Source organism: Vigna radiata, chromosome 10 (genome assembly GCF_000741045.1).
Source record: "Vigna radiata var. radiata cultivar VC1973A chromosome 10, Vradiata_ver6, whole genome shotgun sequence".
Taxonomy (NCBI): domain Eukaryota; kingdom Viridiplantae; phylum Streptophyta; class Magnoliopsida; order Fabales; family Fabaceae; genus Vigna; species Vigna radiata.
The window spans coordinates 817,208-819,862 of record NC_028360.1 but is presented as its reverse complement, the minus strand read 5'-3'; positions in this window follow the sequence as shown (position 1 = coordinate 819,862).

The window sequence follows — 2,655 nt, the reverse complement described above, 5'->3', positions numbered from 1 at the left end:
ATCAAGAGATTCAATAAGAGAGAGTATCAAAAGATTACATTGTTTCCCTCAACAACAATAGGGTTTAGTTCACCATACACATGGTGAAACTAGATGAAAAATGGAAGAAGAATGGAAAAGCAAACCCTAGAAACGATGAAAAGGAGCCTAAGCATCCAAGAGATCCTCTCCAGAGAGCAAAATTAGGTATGGCCGTTCTCCCCTATCAAAAGAATGATTCTGAACTCGCAATAGGGGTATTTATAACCAAGAAAAGTACAAAATTCAAGCCCAGGCCCATCAGAGAACCGCCCGACGCCAAAAATGGTCGTCCGGCGGTTTCCCTCAAGCCGTAGAACCGCCCGATGCCAAAAACAGCCGCGCGGCGCTCTGGTCAACCAACCGGCGCCACGGTCAACCGCCCGACAGTTTGGTTGACTTTTCCTGGTTGACTTGTTGACTTTTCCTGGTTGACTGGTTGACTTTCCTGGTTGACTGGTTGACATTTATGCATTTTGGTTGACTTTTCTGCACTGCAACCGTTTGATCTTCAACCTTTCTTTCCTTTCATTCCAAAAACCTTTATCATTGCCGCCGGGCGGTGCGCCGACTCTTCAAATCTTCATTTTTCTGCTCTTTTCTTGAGTCAACGACCTGTATCGTTAACTCGATTCTTTACTTTTCTCAAATTAGCTACAAAACAATGCAAAACAAGCATAAAATCGCTAAAAACAACTTTTGACTCTCTTTAGACTCATTTATTGAGTTTTGCTTGATTCTAAGCTCATTCCGAGTGTTTATTGGTGGTCGGCAGCGGTAGAAGGTGTGTGTTCTCCTCTCACACACAAAAGGGGATCGAGAGAGAAGATTTGGTGCTGCGGCCAGCAGTGGCTCTGGTGGCGTTTGGTCGCCGGTGACGCCTTGGACCGAGCGGGAGGACCGTTGCGGTGGCCGGTCCGGGAGGTTGACGACGGCGTGTGTGTCAGAATGGAGGGTGCGAACCTCCCTGCTCTCTCTCGAAGAGTGTCTGGCCTCTAGGTTTTGATTTTGATAGTGGGTGCCAAAATGAGTTAGGATATGAGAACCCCTAAGGGTTTTCCAGATCTGAGAAGCAAAAAAGGCCTTGGGCCTGCTGATCTAGCTTATAAAAAAAGAAATAAAAAATATAAAAAAACTCTCATTCACACCCCATTTCTCATCTTGACACCCCCGTGACATTTTGTGTGTATGTTTTGGGCTTAAGCACACTTCCATTTTGCAAACCTTTTTATTATTATTTGCTTTACTTATTTGGTGTACTCTTGTTTTTATTATATGTTTATATGCTTGTCTAGCTTTCTTTTGTACACCCCCTAATTACTAGTTTTACCCCCACTTTATATATTTTAGACTTTTATCTACTTATTTACTTAAATATTATTATATTTTTATATTGAGAAAAGGTGCTAAAAAGAATTCAAAAAATATTTAAAAAAAATAAAAAAAACTTACTTTAAAAGGTTTAAGCACACGTGCGACCATTCCGTCGGCCTTGTGCTGAACCCTTTTTCTTCTTCTTTCAAAAATCAACAAAATTTATTTTAAAAATTTTAAGCACACATGCGACCATTCCGTCAGCCTTGTGCTGAAAACCTTTTTCTTCTTCTTTCAAAAAATCAACAAAAATTATTTCAAAAGGTTCAAGCACATGTACGACCATTTCGTCGGCCTTGTATTGAAAACCATTTTCTTCTTCTTCCAAAAATTAACAAAAATTATTTCAAAAGGTTTAAGCACACGTTCAACCATTCCGTCGGCCTTGTGCTGAAAACCTTTTTCTTCTTCTTTCAAAAATCAACAAAATTTATTTTAAAAGGTTTAAGCATACGTGCGACCATTCCGTCGGCCTTGTGTTGAAAACCTTTTTTTTTCTTCTTTCAAAAATTAACAAAAATTATTTCAAAAGGTTTAAGCACACGTGTGACCATTCTGTCGGCCTTGTGTTGCAAACCTTTTTCTTCTTCTTTCAAAAAATCAACAAAGATTAATTTTAAAAGGTTTAAGCACATGTGCGACCATTTGATGAAGGTTGAAAAACAGTGATTTTCATATGTCAATTTGGACCAAATTACACCCTTTACTACTCGGAATGAGCTTAGAATCAAGCAAAACTCAATAAATGAGTCTGGAGATAGTCAAAAGTTGTTTTTAGCGATTTTATGCTTATTTTGCATTGTTTTGTAGCTAATTTGATAAAAGTAAAGAATGGAGTAAAGATACAGGTCTTTGACTCGAGAAAAGGAAAGAAAGGTTGAAGATCAAACGGTTGCAGTGTAGAAAATTCAACCAGAATGTAGAAAAGTCAACCAGTCAACCAGGAAAGTTAACCAGTCAACTAGGAAAAGTCAACCAGTCAACCAGAAAAAGTTGACCAAACCGTCGGGCGGTTGACCGGAGCGCCGGGCGGCTGTTGTTTTGGCGACGGGCGGTTCTGTGGCTTAAGGGAAACCGCCGGGCAGTTTTCTGACACGCTCCTCGCCTATAAATTCCCCTATTACGAATTCAGAGTCATTCTTTTGACAGGGCAAGACGGCCATACCTAATTTTGCTTCTCTGGAAAGGATCTCTTGGATGCTTAGGCTCCTTTTCATCTTTTCTAAGGTTTGCTCTTCCATTCTTCTTCCATTTTTCATCTAG